This window comes from Pterocles gutturalis, unplaced genomic scaffold (genome assembly GCF_000699245.1).
Source record: "Pterocles gutturalis isolate BGI_N339 unplaced genomic scaffold, ASM69924v1 scaffold11984, whole genome shotgun sequence".
NCBI classification, from domain to species: domain Eukaryota; kingdom Metazoa; phylum Chordata; class Aves; order Pterocliformes; family Pteroclidae; genus Pterocles; species Pterocles gutturalis.
Window position 1 is genome coordinate 97,877 of NW_010130791.1, and position 18,944 is coordinate 116,820.

Sequence of the window (18,944 nt, forward strand, 5' to 3'; positions counted from 1 at the left end):
TCTCAGCTTTGTTTTTCTTTCCTAATAATTCCTTATGATCTAGCTTGACTGTGAACTGATGTTCGCCTAAGCACATCTATTATGGCTCCAGATCTCATTCCTTGGGAGCACTAGTAAGTACTTGAGTGCCTCCCGTTCAGTCTGTGCAGGGCTGTGTGTTCATTGTCATTCTAGCATCCAGCCACCCCGTGCCATACAATTTTTCTGTAAAAGTTTTTTTTAAATCTTTCAGAACCTGGTATCAGTAGCAAACGTTGTCAACTCATTTGTTACTCCTTTTCCAATTTATGCTGGTTGCAAAGCCATTTTTTTCTAGTTGAAGACTTTAACAATCTCTGACATTTTTTTTAGGATATGCCGGAGGTTTGCAGAATCTGGTTTTTATGCTTTGGTAGTAAGGAGTCTGTGAGATCTAAGTTGATGTCTCTGGCATGATAGCTATACATGGCCCAGAGTAGGGTCAGTGAACCATCTAGGATACCTTGTGTGAGAAACACACAATGCCCTTTCCATGGGGAATGCCCATATCTGTTGCAAAACGCAACAGCACTGCATCTCTGTGACTGATAGGTGAAATGGGAGTGGGAAGGAGCACACTTTCCCATGGTTATGAAGCCATTGCATTTTTAAGCGACTCGAGCTGAATAACCTAACTCAAGATGCTCCGAGGGCTGTGTCAGGACATACTTTTGATACGTTACAAAGACACTAGTTCAAAATTCATGGCATTGGGTTCTGGCAGAGCAGCCAGGGCAATGTGCAGCTCAGTTCAGATTTGATGCAGAGACATTGTCCAAGCTTAAAGGAGACAACAACTACAGTGTGGGCATTTGCTATGCCTAGGGAAAAAAAACATTGGCACAATAAGCAGTGAAGTGACAGGACTTGTGCACACAGAGGTTGGGAAAATTACAATAGCTGGGCAATGGGGAAGGAGAAGGGACCAGGTACAGTCTTTGGAAGGACTAGGCTGACTTTGAGAGCTGTTTCCTTCATTTTTATACTGTAAATTGATATGGCTAACACAGGACTAAAACACATCTCACTTTGCTTTGGAATTTAAGACTAAAGCAACCAACCGAATAGATATTTATAAAGTGGGTTTTTCCTACTGAAGAGAAAAGAAGAGGGAAAAAAAAAAAAACCAGCTGATGCTCTCTCACACCACTTAATACTCTTTTAAAAAAGACCTATTAGTCTTATAGCAGAACACAATTCTGTCCAAAGATAGCCAGGCTTGCTCTGAAAGAGCTGAATGCCAGAAACACCACAACTGTGTTGGAACAGCCCTTGGTCTGGCCAGAGCACCTCTGCTTGCCCCCATGTTTTCTTCCATATGCACATCGCTATTCCCAATCTCCTGAACGAAGTATCGAAGCCAGTGTCTTAATCTAAATAAGACTGCTAATAAGAATAACAATGAGCATGTTACAGGTCCCGGTCCTGGATTTAGGCCAGGCTTCCACTACAAACTGCAATGTCAGTCAAAGAGCATTATCCCTTGTTGTGTCAGCAAAAGCTCCTGCTGTGGACTTAGTTATGACAAAACTGTGTATTCACCAGGGTAGCTAATTTCACCCATATTACGCAGCAAAAGTGCAGTTCTGCCAGAATAAACATGTCTACGCCAAGCTCTAGGACAGTTCTCTAAAAATAGCTACATGGGGAAAGCACTCTACTGCGGCCCGGGTTTAGGCACGGGGAGACTGGGAGATCCTGCCTTAGCACAGATAAGGCTACAAGGCATAAGGTCAGATGGTGAGAGACTGGGAAATGTCCCAATTCTTAACATTGCTGTCTCCTTGCCTTAGTAGCAATGAGGTATTGTCAACTCGAGACAAGCTGCCTCATGCAGAGGAGCTACAGGCCAAGGGAAGCTAACTATTTCTGTCTTGTTTAATGTGACCACTTAAACAGTTAATCCCTTTGCAATGTCATTTTTTGGCATAGATACCACATCTGTCTATTTCTGAAAAGATCTTTTTACTAATGCAGCTTTTTAATATATGAAACAGTTTGCATCAGATTACAGTGCCTTAGCAGTAGCAGCCTGCTATCTGTGGGCGCACTTACAGACAGACACACAGACACACGCATCACCTCTACACAGCTCTGTCCCATCTCCCAGTTCTTCTCTGTGACGCCTGGTTTTCCCTCTTTGTTCCCCATCAGAAACAAAGTAGAACATGCCCCAGATGAATTATATTCCTGTGTGCTAAGGCTTTATGTACAAAACCCAGGGCGTAACAGATTATATTTGATATTTTGTACTTGCTCAGCTTTTTTATCTTCTGTTTCACAGACTGTGTTACTACCTTATTCAAGCATGTTTAACCTAGGCTCTGTTTTGCTTTAAACCCACCCCTACTTGCAAATACTGGACATACTGGAGAGGGATCAGCAAAGGGCCATGAAGATGATTAAGGGACTGAAGCACCTCTCATATGTGGAAAGGCTGAGGGAGCTGGGACTGCTTATCCTAGAGAAGAGAAGGCTTGTGGGAGATCTCATCAATGTACATACTTACCTGAAGGAAGGGTGCAAAGGACACAGGGCCAGGCTCTTTCCAGTGGTACCCAGTGAAAGCACAAGAGGCAATGGGCACAAACTGAAACACAGGAGGGTCCATACGAACATCGGGAAACTTTTTTACTGTGAGGGTGACCAAGCACTGGCACAGGCTGACCAGAGAGGTTATAGAGTCTCCATTCTTGGAGGAGTTCAACAGCCATCTGGACATGGTCTGGGGCAACTGGATCTAAGCTGCCCTGCTTGAGCAGGGGGGTTGGACCAGATGACTTCCAGAGCTCCCTTCCAACCTCAACCCTTCTGTTGTGATTCTGTCTACTTCTGCAGCAGGACATTGGTCCAGGAAGTTAGTTTTTCTTCTCATTTTGTAAGAAGTTTGTGACAACTGCAGGGCACACTGAAATAATTTAAGCTTCTGCAGTAACAGCCACTGAAGAGGACGCTATATAAGAAAATTACTTTTGTAATTAATATCAACACGCATGATCCTGATGCTGAAGAAGCAGCATGTGTAACTAGAAAAACAGACAAGAAGCTCAGTGGATTTCTCTTCCATGATTCTTCTGTTTATCCCTGCATGTAAGTGATGAAATGTCAGTTGTTTTTGCATGTGTGAAAAGACCTTGCACAGAGGACTTGTGTCTACGAATGTGCACGTGGTGTTTTTACAGCAAAAATAATGTTGGTTTGCAATGCCTAGGACATAGTATTTTTACTAGAGCTGTGAGAATTTAAAAAACACAGCTGAGAAGACATAGGTGTGTGTCTTTTTTCTCCCTTATTTTCTAAAGTATTTAATTTTAATGCATTCAGAAGTAAGGACAGAAAAAGAGACAGAAAGGGAGAAGAATGTAGAAAGGAGAATGAAAACTGAGCATAATTTAAATAGGAAAAAATGAGTTTCACCTGCCCCTTGGAGTTACTGTGGAAAGACTTGTCTTTCCAATAAAACTGGTATTTTTTTTTTTAAAGTACATATAAGTAATGGGCCATGGGACGGTTATGGAGTAACAGAGTAGCTAGAGTTGACTGAAAAGACGTTTAATTTGGAGCTTGCCAGATACCCTTCTGGCAATTTAATATTAAAGTTTTTATATACTGCGGGGTGTATTTTGTTCCCTAGGTCAAATTTGGGTGCATTCTTTTGGTGAAATGCATTCTGTGGCAACTGAGACACATTATTCTCTGGCTATGTCTTGTGAAAGTAAAAGAAGTGGGCAATAAAGATGTTTTAAAATAAAAATTGAATGGTGATACGGGGTTTTAGACACTGAATACAGAAACATGCTTTGAAGGGTTAGAGAAGATGACTTAAAACAACAAAAAAAACTGCAAGGCAGAAAAAAGAAAACTATTGTTAAATTGTTATTAAACTGTTATTATAACAAAAAACTCTTATTAAACTGATACTAGTCAATTTACTCTCTAAAAGAATGTATGTAAAGATTTCATTATATGTCATGTCCCCAGCTCCAATGCCACACTATTGAACTATTTATATGTGCCTTATAAACCAGGCATATTGATACGTCATTCACCAGTCTGTGTTGGTTCACTGTTTGGGATCTAGTAATTAAAAGATAAATTATTTACAGATTGACTTCAGTTATTCTGTTCTGGGCTTGTTAATATGTTAGCTCTGTATTCTGATTCCAATGACTTAATGGTTTCTGTTATACACTGAATAAAACTCCTTTAGGGAAGCCAGCTAGAAATGCATGATTTATTCAGTATGAGGTATCTGCAGATGATTGATTAAAGAAAACTTAACAGTTTTGGGCTGAGGAAGAATTTTAAAATAGTTTAATCTCCAAACCTACAGTTACAAAACCATTGGATTGTTTTAGATGTCAGTGAAAATGTTTGTACATGAAACTAACTTTGTCTTTATTACACATTTGTTTCATAAATTAGAAAAAAGATCTAAGGTAAATGTTCAGCTCATCTGGTTTGTAACAGAAACCATTGCTATGGTGGACAGGGTACAAAGATGAGCTCATTCAAGAATTCTTCTGAAACAGCAATTTATCATCCAGGTAATTTTAAAGGTTCCTCATGTCATTGCAAGGGTGGCAGAAGCAGGCTTTAAAAATATATTCTTTGCAGTACCCTAGTAAACTGATGCCTAAAATGGAGATTTCATTAATGACAGACTTCCCGTCTTGTAAATATTGGGTAAAAATTTTCAGTATAAAAATCTGTAGTGAAATGGATCATAGAAAATTGTCTCTTCTTCCACTAAACAAGGATGACTTCCAGTATCATTAGCAATTGTTCCTGAGAAGATTCTGTTTTGGATTATATTATATATACAATGGGAATTTATTTGAGGTTTCCCAAGTTTACTAGTTCCATTCCCATGAGCTAACAGACAGTAGATCAAGTGCTTAACAGTCAAGTATTCCCATGGCAAATATCCACCAACGTCCCTTTCATCTGATGCAATGGCATAGTGCCCATTCTTCTGCTTCATCATTCTCTTTCAGTGCCTACAGTGTTCCAGGAAAGGGCCATATCATGTATTAGACTACGCGGGAGACATTAAGACTAATCTTTAATACCTTATGGTTCTGTTTCTTTTTTTGCTGACCACTGGAAACAATTATGGCACAGACAACACGTGAGAATGTCTGACAGCTTCTTCAATCTCTTTGCACTCAGTTGCTTGGTGAGTCTTTAGGTTTTTGTTTACTATAATCACAGTCCAAAGCCTTTGTTTGCATCAATTTCCTGAAAATGAGCAAGAACCAGGCAACTGGTGGTCAAGGTGACTGTCATTAGATATATATATAATATACTTTTAAACAGACGTTTTCTTATTTCTGTCATTATGCCAGGCAATACATTAGCAACCACTGACACCCATTTATCTGCAATTTTTGGGCTTGCCACTGCTGAAAGCTCATACCCTTCATGCTGATCACATCTTTATAAGCATAGCTAGCAGAGTTTACTGGCTACTAGGAAACTTTTTCATAATCTTGGTTTTTGCCAAACTGTTTTCAAAATAAGATTTGGGCATCCATAGGTAGGAGGAAAATAGATGGAGTTGGTGACTTTATGTGCAGTACTTCCAACAGGCACTATAGCTTTCATTCTAGAGAAGCAGAGTCTCTGTAGAAGTTGCCTTCACCAGAAAGCAAGAGTTAGATTCAGGAGTGTACAAATGCCATAAGGAAGGCTGATCTGTTCAGAGAATTCAGGAGCTTCTGAAGGACAGTTTGAAGACAAAAGTGTAGAGGCTGTGGAAGTGAAAGGGGTGACAATTGAATGGTAAAAAAAGGAGGATTAAAAAAACCCACCTAGTCATAAACCAAAGCTGATGGAGAGACAACAAATTTGCAGGCAATTTCTTGTACGATAAGGGAAAAATGATAAATTAGGACAAAATTTACTTTCCAGACTGGTTCCAAACCCTGACTAGAAATTAGATATTATTGGAGATTCTCCCGCCTACAAGCTACTGAAACTGACCAAGAAATGTGCTGCTGTTGGCAGAGCTTAGGAATAATGCTTGAGAGGGCTCAGTACTTTTAGACGTATGCCAATAGCTGGAGAAATTCTTGTCAATGGAAATGAGAAAAATCCCAAACCTTTAGATCTTCAGAGACATGTTTCTTCATTTTTCTCAATTAGGGTAAGAAACTATAGCAGCATGTTGATTGGTGACCAAAGCATCAAAATGAATGAAGACGTAGGGATGGAGCTAACTAAATTTTTACAGTTGAGCATATAGTGAGCAGATACTATAATTCTACCTAAAATAAGATATCATAAGACTCATATCTAACTACTTCCATAAATCACAATCTGTATGTGCTCATAAATTTTTCCATAATGTTTCTCATGTCCTGGATATTGGGGATGCTTTACGTCTTGTGAGACTGAAAGGATGGCATCAAGTAAGACCAGCCATGTGATATCTAAACAGGATAAATGTGGAACAGAAAATAATTCTCCAAATTTATTAGCAGGGATAGTTGGAAATGTATCTACAGCGTGCCTCTCAAAGTTTTGGTCTCTGTTTATTTTTTTAACAAACAACCGAAAATGTCACTACTTGCTGAGACTTTTGCAAACATGTTTGTTGTAAAGTGGCATGAAATTCAAAGAAAACTCAGATGTTCTGCAGACGTTATCATTGATGGCTCTACTCTAGGCTTTGGCCCTGGATACGTTTCATGCAATAGCTCTGTCCCACTCTAATTGACACATAAAAAGGCAAAAGCAAAGAAACATTAGAACCCCTGAATTTCTTAAATTATAAAAAAAATATTGGATTTCATTGGAACTTTTTGTTCAAAGGTAGTTTGGTTTTCATGTTCCCCGAATCAAATAAAATTTCTTCAGATGCATTTTTAAAAAATTAGTTTAATCAGACTGTATTCTGTACCTTTGATCTGGTGTGCCTCTGTCTGCTTTCTTGAAATACCTCATATATAGAGGCCTTTTGATGCTTTGAGAATTCTACTTGAAATAACAAACATATACAGCTAAATTAACGTGAAATCCTGTTCTCTTTGAGCATGGACATTGAACAAGACAAAGAAAAGGTCTGGTATGTTTGTAAATAGTATTTTCAGAACGATTCAGAAAACCAGTACCTTGCTATAGCTTGCCCAAGACTGTTCTTGTGTTATTTCTTTATTAAAATAGCAGATTCCTGCAAAAATAAGCAGCAATGTTCACCCAGTCTGTTAGCACTCCTTTCTATGTAAGGTTCCAGGTAGTATTCTTGCACTCGGCAGAGGAATTTGTCTAAGGTAGAATGCTGCAGGAAAGTGAAGCAGAGAGAATAAAATAAGAATGGGCAAACTGTAGAAGTAATTTAATGTTGCTTTTGCATATGTTAATGATGATCCATTCTTGGCTCAAGAATAATATAAATACACATTCCTCAGAGGAGAAATGAAGGATTGATGTGGATTTTTCAAGATTTTTTTTAAAGAGGACATCTTGTTGAAAATGACTGAAATAAATTACAGTGGGTAGGTGTGTATTCTGTTTCTATCATTCGAATGTCTGAATAGTGATTGCTGTTAGTAGGAAAAAAAAAAGATGGCAGTTATTCAGTCACTGAATTAATATTCTGTTTATAATTACTTATACAATGTAGTTCTTTAAGAATAAATTATAACAGCAGAGGTTACCATCATGCAAAAATAAAAGCATACTAAGCACCACATATATAGCAATCACTATTTTGCAAAAACTGATCTTACTACAGATTCAGAAGGACTCAAGTGTCTTACTGGTCTTCAACAAACCACAGATTGTTCATGTTTAACTACATACTGCCAGGAACAGTGCTGGCATATTACAGTGTTTGGGTACTTTCATACTCCATTAGGATCCCTGGCAAAAGTGCAGGCACAGATAAATTGGCTTTTTTGTATATCCACCTCAATTTTTTAGCCTGCCAAAAGGGTGCTTACTGACAGATGATGTAGGTATTGTAACTTAAAAGGTGTAAAGAAAGAAAACCAGGCCCTATAGGGGTAGCAGATTAGAAGACTGATCTTGCCTCAAGTGCAATAATGCTTTGCTCTGCGGGAAGTCCTACTCATTTAATTGGGCTGGAATAAAGTACCAGTCAAATTTGCTATGACAAAATTAAACACATATGCTAAATTAATTAATTTTCTTCTCATTTTAGATCAGAGAGACAGCTGTAGAAGACCCGTCCCACATGGGTCATGAACCAGCTGATAGACCTGCTGGTAGACTGCTTTCTTCTCAAGTTTACCCTGACCCGAGTGAGCTCCAGCACTGTCCTTTCCCCAAACCCTGGCACACAACCAGGCTGCATGTCTCTGCTCTAGAAGTGGGGTCTCTCCGTCCTACTGCTGAAGGCTTTGGGGCCAGTGCTCATCTTTGAGCATATCTTTGGCATGGTTTTCTTCCATAACTCCAGGCTGTTCAGCCTGGTTATGGCACAATTATTTTGCAATTTAGATAGTGTAAGAAATGTAATAAGCGATGCAAAATCAGAAGTCACTTGAATGCACTTTTTTCCTGTGATTTATTTAGTTCTCTTGGAAGTTCCTTTGGTTTAGGAAGACAAGATGCTTCCTCTCTTCTGTTCCTTGCAAAGCTTCTCCTTCAGAGCCTGGCATCAGACCTTACTTTGAGGCTTTGCCTGCTGCCTCACTTTTTGTCCCCTGTCATACTGCTCTCTCTGTTTCTCTTCCTTTTTATTTTTTTTTTTTTTTAAGGTGGTGAGAGATTCTTTCATTTTGATCCGCCTCAGCCCCTTGGTTGAAAGGATCAAAGCTTGACACTTTGCTCTGTCTCCCTTTGCTCCTTTGCCTCTCTTCAATTTCTTTCCACCCTTCTGCTCTTTCGGAGTTCAGAGATGAAAAAAATGGTTTTGTCCTAAGTGGAGCAATCTCTTTGCATAAAGGAGTTCTCTTCAAAAGGATGATCAGCTAAATTGAACAGCCCTCAAGTATTAATCCTATGCCAAGCATCAGAATTTCTTCTGTCACGACCTTTAGCTTTTAATTCAAAGAAAAAACAAATACAAATGAGACACTAATAAAGTCCTAGTCTGAGTGGAACATTTGATCTGACATAAATATAATATGAAACAGAATGCTTGAATTGTACATGGAAAGACACACTGAATCATCAGGCATATGACGCTTTTAAAGTCCCATGAATCTTTTCACCTGCATCTTTTCTGCATGTTTGCACATCATTTACTGCTTCTCTTTTTCCCCAGAGTATGGAAGTGGGATAGCATATTTTACCAAAGAGGGATCTTAACAGAAAACATGACTGCATTTACATGGGATTTCCAGTAAGTATTAAGACATTTCTTGGCCAATAAACTTATTTACCACAAGTAGTAAATGCAGGTGTGCATTCTTAAACAAGCAAACATCAGTTTAAAATGGGTTACACAAATCCTGTGAATACAAGATGAATCTTGCATACTGTGAACTTTCATATACTTTTCTTTGTTTTGTGTATCTCCATGAGTGGAAAGAAATTTAATTAAAATAATAAACATTCCAATAAAGCAACCTCTCATACCAAAGGCTCTCTTCCCACCTTATTGTGCTTGAGATGAAATGTTCTCCAAGAAGATGATCTGATACATACGCAGCCTTATGGGTGGTTGTTTGTCTACTGTACCCAAACTGTATTTTGCGTTTGTACTTTCTTCTGTTTGGCTTTTTTTTTTTTTTTTTCTGGTGCCTTTTGATACCTATCATCATACCATGAGAAACCCAGTGATGATGGTCGAGAAAAGACCACACTGCAGCAAGGATGTTGTTGAGAGGGTAATGTGTTTCGACAGCTCTACCCTCCTCCTTTTGTTGGCTCAGCACTTCTGCCCTGGACATATCAGCTGCAATGCTGTATGTCAGTAGTGGTTTGCCCTGACATTCCCTCCCCAAGGCAACCTGGGTTTATAAAGCCTTCGCAAATCAAACCGAATTTGGGATCCCTTGGGTGAGACTAGGCTGACCCACATGGCCCTGCATTCCTGTCACCCTCCTTGAATCTGTGAAAAGCTGTGCTGGAGGAAGCACGGTGGTTTTGTGCTTTTTTTTCTAACTAACACATTTCTCCTATGTACAGCGCTTACCTCCACTCTCACGTCCCAGTCTCAGCAAAACCTCTATGAGCACAGATGTGAGGTCAGCAGGACCCCAGCTGACACTGCAGCGAGGTGGAGCTTCCTGCAGGTCTCAGCGCCAAGCTGCTTTTCTCGTCCTCACTCCCAAGGTGATTCTCCGACGGGCAGCACAGGGCCAGACATTCCAGGTGGCAGCATCGTCCACTTGTAATTCCATTTTCTGTTTGAGAACATGTAACATCCTGGGTTATAGCTCGCATGGAAGTCAACAGGGAAAAAACTAATGGATAAACTTATCACAAAGGGTAGTGAACAATCACAAACGTAGATCTGCTTTCAGCCCCCATGCTATATCACAGCTTGGCATTCTTTGATCACCAGTGGGGGATCTGACAAATGTTAAAGGAAAACAAGGGCAGGTTGAAATTCTTGTGAGACATTTCAGTTCTCTGGAACCTGTTTATCTAAACCAAAGCAAACATTATCTTCAGTGACTTGTGCTTGTGACTTGTTTCCCATACACACCAAAGATTAGTAAAGCATGTTTTTAGATTTGTTGACATTTAATAAAAGCTAAACAGTCCAGGGGAAAATAAATAATTTTCATTCTGTAACCACAGCTGAATTTCCTTTTGGTCAGCATCTTAGCTAGGGTGCTTCTAGAATTTATATGCAATTAGAATCAAACAAAGCCAAGAAAATTGAAATCAAGAAGCACGTTTGTATCTTTATATAGACACCATAATTCTGTCATATTCCCATGTGCATTAGGAGAAGAAAATATACTCCTATTAATTTTATTTGCCTTAAGGTCTTAGGGAAACCTGGAAAAAATACAGATTTGCATGAGTAATCAGAACAGTCATTTGGAGGTTTAGCAAATGAATCATTGCCTTAATCCGTATGTTTTAAGTTAGATCTCTGAAATGTACCATGCTTATTCTGAGACGAAAATTGAGCAGTTTTAAGAAAGTCAACCAGAAAAAAAATGTTAAACTTCAAACTATGTGATAATAAAATATGAAATGAGATATCTTATGTTTGTTAGCGACATTTGAATGACATGGTATTTATTGTGGCATTAGGCTAATGCTATTCTCTTGGGATTTTAATTTGCACTTCATAAAAATAACATAAACCATTGGATCTAAGTGTAAGAAACTATTGATGGGAGAGTACCAACACGCAAGCATCACCACTCTACAGGTATTTTCATTCAGCTTAGTAAGGGTTTTAAAAAAATTACACCTAAGAAGGCTGTAATACTCATTAGCAAGTTCTCCCACAGCTTTCAGGTCTGGCCAAACAGAAGTGTTAAAACACATTTTCACCTAAGAGCATTTGCGTGGATCCCTTAAATGACATCAGGAGGCATCAGGCAAGGAATTAAAGTATTGTAAAGTATGACTTAAAAATGTAAGCATTTATGAACACTTAATACAGGAATATATACACACCAGCACATACATATATAAACTTTTCATATTTAGTGTTAATTTTGGAAACACTAAGTAGAAAATATCTTCCCCTTCAAGTGATTTATAAGGTTCATGTGCCAAATAACCTTTAAAGTATGCATACTGAACTGAAAATGTATTTTACAATATATTTGAATTACAGAGTCCCTAGTGTTACTTCTTTCTTTACCAAAACTTGGGAAGTTGTCTCAGATTTCAGTTCTATTTTAATCATAGGTTTTTTTCGTTTGCATTATCCTGTGATCTGCTGCAAACAACCAGCTCCACTTACTGCTGCTAAAATAGGCCTGCTGTTACATGAAAGGACAGTGCTGGTAGTGAGCTGGATGTGAGAGGTTTGTTCTAGTAATAAGAAAACCTTTTTCTCAGGACCGTTTTTTCCTACTGTCTCATAGTGATGGAAAGATCAAACACTGTCTTAAACACAATAGTTCTATGCTTCAGCAACAAAATGCTATTTCATAACGTGGAACCAAAAAGAAAAAAAAGTCAGTTGTTCAACAGTCTCTCTGAAAATAATTTGGCTTCTTCTCTCATCTCTGTGTATAATGAACTCCAAATCTATGCCCTATTATTTTGTAACTCCACACACGTGGCCTCCCCCGCACGTCTTCCCACCATCAGACGTTTAAGTCCTCGGCTCATAGCAGATCCACAGCGCTAGTACATGTTTCCCTGGGATTTGGAAAAAGCTTTTAAATAGATTTTTATTGTTTTTTAAGAACAAGGTTATTTTGTGTTAATAATGAGCAGACATTAGGCTTTAGATAATTGCTTTATGTAACTTAAAGTTTTGCCTTTCAGCTAAGTAAACACTGTATGTGTTCACAGGTGTATTGTCCTCAAGGGCATTCTGCTTTTCAGGGTGGCAGCTGCTGCCAAGGTGTTGCTGATACAGCTCTGTGTATAATTTATTGGAAACAGGTGCTGGCTTATGATAAAGATAGACAGGAAACTAAAGCAGACAACATGTTTAACCACCATTTAAAAAGTTCAGGTTCAGAAAGACAATGTGTCTGAGATGTTTGGTTGATGTTGCCAGCATCTTAGTGAGAGTTTACAAGCTCTCAGAAATCACCATAAGGAACAGATTGTCCACAAACTGCAGGATTTGCATTCTAACGAGCATTGCATGCGATGGCGCCCTGCTCATTGATTACACAAATCCTGCCATTTGTAACTAACAAAACTTATAGAATGTATTCATGGGCTGATGTTAGAAATTACTTTGAAATGAGGTTAATCTCTAGAAGAACTCTCAGGCTGAGGCATGCTGTGTGGTATGTAACACTGTTATGTGCACATGCACAGGGGGACATCTGCACATTTGCAGGATCCTACAATTTTCCTCCCATATTTTACTGTGTGAGGACTGTAATGACTAACTGCTAAGCACTGACACGTCAAAGCAAAAGTGGAAGTCTGATTCAGATTTACAGAGGAAGGACAGACACTCCAGAGGAGAGTTCCTTTGCCACCAGTAAGGTAGCCCAAACCTATATAATGCATATGGAAGATGAGTGAGCTACTGAGTTATGTGGGCTGCTGCTGCAGCCCATCAGCATAGCACAGTAAGGGAGCACAGAGCAGAAACCAGATCCAATGCACATGGGAATAGGTGGAAAGCCTTCTTTTGACCGTGGTGGGCTTTGGATTAGATCCCAGGAGAAAAAAAAAGAACCTCTTTATTTTCTGTGGCCAAGTTAAACCATTAAAATTACTTAAAATGTCGCTTTTTCCTCCCCCCATCTTACTTCCTTTTGCTTTTATTGTACTTTTAAACAACATTTTCAAAATAAGAAACTTTCAATAGGAGTTCATGAGGATGTTTATTCATGGACAGCAGTTTGTATATTTTAGCAAGTAATCTCCAGTTTAATCTTTAGTCTCTATAAGATACATATGTAGTAAATATGCATACTAAATATTTTTAAAAGAAGTTGTTAAAGTGTGTGCACAGTTCTTAAACCTCAAACCTTAAATATCTCAATGATTTACATTTAAGAAAATACCCAAAGGCATTAGACCACATTATGGACTAATAGCCTGCCAAATTTAATTTTTTTGGAAATGTTTGAGTTACAATACATGAGTGTAAAAAGGCAACTGAAACAACAAAATTTGGCCAAGAAAATATTGACCCCAGGCTGAGACCTTGTATGCCAAAAATGTTGACAAAACTTTATACCAACCCTAGCAGGCATGTCATGTTTAATATTGGCAGTATGTGGAAAAAACTCTGGCAATTTAATGCTTGTATTAATTTGAAAAAACTTTTATGCAGTGGGTATAAGCTTTTACATTACCATTCCTAATTTATACCAGTCTTCCTTTTATTTCTCAAAGGATAAATGATCTACAGTGGTGGGGAGAGAGGGGCATGGAGAGAAATCCCCCAAACGTATAAACCAATGAAGCCATTTGCTTTACACCACCCAAACCCACATACCTGACTAGGAGTGATCACCCTCCCATCTGATGGATAATTCTATTTTCATGCCATTTAGACTTCTGGATTATTTTTTCACATAAATTTTTCATAGAAAAGCAAATAGTTGAAATAAAACCAAATCTTTTTAAAGAAATACATGTAGAAAATCTTTATTTATATCGAAACTTCTTCAAATAAATATTCCGTTAACAAACTTGTGTAAAGAATGTTAATGTTTCATACCCTACGAAGTGATGAAATACAATGCCACAAAACAAGTGGAGAAATTTGATGATTGATTATTAGACTGCTTAAGCAAATAAATGTGCACTAGTTAATGATAGTTCTTTGTGATGGGAGCTGCACTGCATCAAGGCTCTGTCAAGAAATAAGTGAATGGCAGGAATTGACCAACTCTCTAACCTAATGCTTTGCATTTTAGAGGTCTACTCTCTATCAAGAAATTATTCTGAGAAATGTGGTGGTTTGAGTTCATACATTTTTATACACCAGTGACTAAACTGTGGTGATCAAGCTGTGGGTGCAGCATGAAACAAGGGGTGAACATGCTCTCCAATGTTGTGCTGTGGTCATGCCTTTTATAGCCAGTAGGAAAGAACTGTGATGGAGCTTTATGTCATGACCACATGTGAACAAGTTAAGCCCTGATGATGACTAGAAAGGCCCCTGCTTGATTACTAAACAAACAAAACCAAACAAGCCCTATAGGATCAACATCATGGCTGCTGAGAAAGGGCTGGACAGCCCTCTTCCCAGTGTTGGCTTTGACTATTTCAAAACATGTATTCTCAGTTACACACCCAGATTGCATTCTGGTCAGGTACTGGAAATTATAAAAAAAAAAGGATAATGCAGACCTCTAATATTTTATTATGGCCAATGGCTGTTCTAGGATACATAAAACCTACCTTGTGTGGTTTGGGCACACCTGTCAACCTCGGCCCTGCTGGTCTCAGATCGAGGCTAATTCACAGGTGTATCTTCTGAGGTTATGGAAACCCAACTGTCAGTCCATCCTAACTCAAATAATGAAAGAAACTTGTTAACATTATCTACCAGAACTCTTCATCCTTCAGCTAAAAAAAGTTGTGACCTGAAGCAGCAGGTGACAGGTGACTGCACTCAGCCTACACTGTGATAACCCACATATCTGCACGGGCTTCCCTAGGTGCTGCTGGGACCAGACTCAGGTGGCTTTAGTGGGGAGGGCTGGGTGTACGTCAGGTAGACTCCCTGCTTCTTGGCATTGTTATGATGGGTGACTCATGCAGCATATTTGGATAAATGGTTATAAAAATTCTAAATGAGCAATTACAAATTAATAAATGACTGAAACTCACTTCTCAACAACCTCAGGAGACATCTGTGAAGATTTTGATAACTCTACTTTCAAGCTGGCATCCCCAGCAGATGCCATTTTCCAGTATTGTTGGACTTTCGAACGAGGTGTTTTATTTTGCATTAGGTTAGATGCATCATATCAAAAATATAAACTAACCAAAGTCATAATAGAACACTTTAGTTTTGACAAAGCCAAATGATTCAGCCAACCCAGTGTGAATTATTTTTCTCTGACATTTTTCTTCATTGAACATTTGGAAATTTTGGAGCTTTTTTCCAGTTTGGAACAAAGCCATACTTCAAGACCTTGCATGAAATTGATCTCCTATGTTTGACAGACCTCTAATTTGCATCTTTTTCTACTATGAAAGGAAAAAACCCAAAGGGTAAACACAATTGTTCTCCTGCTTCACTCACTGAGCCTTGTCAAAAGTGAGTCCACTGGAGCAATAACTGCAGCAAACTTGTACTTTATACCCTTCATTCATATTTTCATATTCAAGACATAAAATCTGTATGCTCCCTGGATGCTGCTCATGCCACTGGTATGTAAAATTCAAAGCTTACCCATCTTCAGTTCCAGCAGAACTACTGAGGGTAATTTTTTCCTTCTTCCACCTCCTTTGTTAAACAGGAAGAAGGTACATACAAATAGATAAAAATAAAGATTAGAAATAGTGAGTCTATTAAGGTATCGCTGAGGCTATATTAAGTCAGGTGCAAAAGGTAAAATTTTCTGATTATTTTAGACAGGGACAGCAGAGTGTGGCAGAAATAGGATAAGGATGGCTTGAGTTGTCTTGGTGAAAATGTGCAACATCTTCCTGCTCTTCAGACCTGATGAAATTCATGCCAACAGTCACAAAGCTTGACTGTGACAAACATCTGAAGGCATTGCTGAAGAGTGAGAAAATAGTTATGCCTGGAAATGAATGGAAAAGTCAATCACCTCCAGTCATACATTGAAAATCTGACAGCAGACAAAGAGCAGGCTTTGGGCAACACAAAGCAAGAGGTATGGACTTCAGACTTCCTGGAATTTAAATAAGGTTACTGAATAATACATTTTTATCTTAGAGATCATTCTTAATTTTCCTGATTCAAAACTTTTTGTTCCATTCCTTGCCCTGCTACAGAAGCCAGGAGCATCTCTCAGAAGCATGGGTGGCTTTTCATGATGTGTCAAGCACACAGGGACTACTGGAAGGGTGCTTGGCTTCAAGTATTGGCTAATGTTATGCAGAAGATAAATGTGAGTTAACAAATGAGCAGTAGACAAAGAATAACAACCAGCATCTTGGCTCCCTTCATAGGCACTGAAGACACAAAAGGATTTTTAGCAATGTTAAGGGTGTCCTAAATAAAAAATTTCATTCACCTCACTGGGAAACACTGACATTGCCATTTTCCTTGAGGCGGTTCAGGTATCTTAGAGGTGACTGCTTCTCTTTTGTGGTTGAGATTTGCAAATGAACTGCTACAAAAACCTCCACTGTGTTTGTGACTGAATGCACAAAGGGTCTCTTGGATTCTGAAGAATGAGAGCAGAGGAGAAAATTAATTAAAAGATGCATTTCAAATTAAAATTTTAGTCACTGTTCAGATTTACGTATATTAACACTTAAGACCTGTGGAAAGGAAAATGTGTTGACATTCTCCATCATGACAGAAATACTGAAATCCACCTCTTCACCCTCATATCTCTTTGTGGCCATGGAAATCATAAAATGCTGCCTCTATATTTCAATATCCAAAAGGCATTTTGCACTGCACAGTGAAGTATAAACAATGTTTACTTCTGGGTTTGTAGGTACACAGTAAGTAGCTACATGTTCGCAATAGTTCATTTGCCTTAACATGTCTGAAATGTGAAGCTTGTGAATTATGCATATCACTGGTGTCTTAAAAAGTGACTAAAATTCTGAAGTTTATGTCTCTAGAAACACGTCTGTCCCTAGAAGACCTGAAGAGGCTTAAATCTAAAGATGATTTCAGGAGATTAGATCTAAGATGCATTAAATTATTCTGCACCAAATTCAGTGACGGCACAAACAATGCAAGTTTTTTTGAAGACAATGGGCTTTACACCTGCTTATTCCACAGCTCAGTTTACTTCTCAGTGCTTAAGATGCTTGAAGAGGAATTCACATTTACACAAACACTGATGTTCCTTATAATTTTAATGTCTTACTTTCACCAATCCAAACACGATAGACATCTTGATACCTAACAGGAATAATTTACTCTTTTACATAACAATCAAAACACAATTCTTTTTTATTTTTACCAAGGAATTTTTATCTGTTCAGGATAGGGTTAAAAATTCCTGTACTTTCCATGGATATCTTATACATTAGACACAATCCACCTAACGATTTTCATAGGTATCCTTTGCTAGCATTCTATAATGTAAATATAAAAGTAGCTTTAATTTTTTGCTTTCTACCTAGAGTTATGAAAAGAAGTGTTTATAATATTTAAAGAAGAATAAAAAAATGATTTAGTACATACCAACTCTGTTTTGTGCTAAGAAGGATGGTACCATTCCATAGGTCCCAGTCCATCTTGTCGATACAGAACTTATGGTGCATATTCCATGAGTGCTTATTGTATCTAGAAATCAAAAACATCAGAATTTTCAGATGATCAATCCAGATAAACATATTACATTTTAAGCACTTATGAGACTTGCTTTATGACACAGAATAATGTGCTACAAATGTGATAGAATAAGTTGCCTAATTATGCAGCTACCACATATAGCATGGGAGAGGATGGAAATTTCTGTGTCATCCTCTTTGAGTTCATACCAAATGAGTTTGTCTTGTGTTATCTTTTATTTATCTCTCTTGATGGAGGTTAGGCCATCTTTACCAAAAAAAAAAAGGCAGCAGAGTGTGGGAGAAGGCTACTAATTCATGATCCACCCACCCTTCAGGCAGATTTACCTCTGAGCCTTTGTTTCCATCGTGACAGCTGTGTGAATTATTTACTCCACTTTTTTGCTCAGGTAGGAACAGTAAGACCACGTCTACATACATCTGTTTTGTAGCAAATAAATCATAAACCCATGTGATCAAGTCTTTGATGTTTTGAATCCAAGAATAGTAAAGCAGAAGGTGGTACAAGGGTCCAGAGAAGCAGTGCTGATGGTCAGAGCTTCAGTATTTCTGACATACAGAAACATCACCAGCACAGCAGGCACTTGTAGTCGTCTCACATTGAGGATGTGCCCAGGGAAGTTCAGAGTTGTACTGACTGCCTCATGCTCTCAAAGGCTTAGTACGATCCCTAGCTCTTAATTCACTCTGACTCTATAAAGCTACATACTTCTTGTCCTTATTAGTGGCTAAGATATTTCCTGGAAAAAACTTAACGTTCAGTGTTCAGAACAGGTTCCTCCCATGTGGAAACCTACTTTTTGGGCATAGTCCACATAGGTGGCAAAAGCTGCTTTAAAACATCTCTCTTATGTCTCATCTAGAGAGGCACTGGGTCTTTTCTGGTTGATTTGGAAATGGCAAAGAGAGAACCAACCTGAAATTACACCAGCAGG